Source organism: Sinocyclocheilus anshuiensis, unplaced genomic scaffold (genome assembly GCF_001515605.1).
Source record: "Sinocyclocheilus anshuiensis isolate Anshui unplaced genomic scaffold, SAMN03320099.WGS_v1.1 scaffold853, whole genome shotgun sequence".
NCBI lineage: Eukaryota > Metazoa > Chordata > Actinopteri > Cypriniformes > Cyprinidae > Sinocyclocheilus > Sinocyclocheilus anshuiensis.
The window spans coordinates 342,929-343,228 of record NW_015558598.1 but is presented as its reverse complement, the minus strand read 5'-3'; the positions used below and the strand labels follow the sequence as shown (position 1 = coordinate 343,228).

Genomic DNA, 300 nt, shown 5'->3' with positions numbered 1-300 from the left:
CCTTAAAAGCTTAAGCAGCATTTCTCAATAACACCAGTTAGACTTAAGAAAAACATGTTCCAATTCAACTACAGCTTTCAGAACAAGCATGTTACGAATAATGACCAGATTGCTCTGGAACAGCATGTTCTCTACAATACAGCTATAACTTAAGAACAAGCATGTTCCCAATAACTACCAGGTAGCTTAAGAACAAGCATATTCCCAATGCGACTAGACAGCTTAAAAACAAGCATGTTCCAATAACAACTACAGCTTTTAGAACAATAACAACCAGATAGCTCTGGGACAAGCGTGTTC

At 37.7% G+C, this 300-nt stretch overlaps 1 protein-coding gene across 1 annotated transcript in view; it reads right to left on the bottom strand.

The window, feature by feature from the left end:
* The window catches only part of LOC107680067 (P2Y purinoceptor 14-like), a 74,819-nt gene that overhangs the window by 17,420 nt on the left and 57,099 nt on the right, over window positions 1-300 (bottom strand). The window lies entirely within an intron of this gene.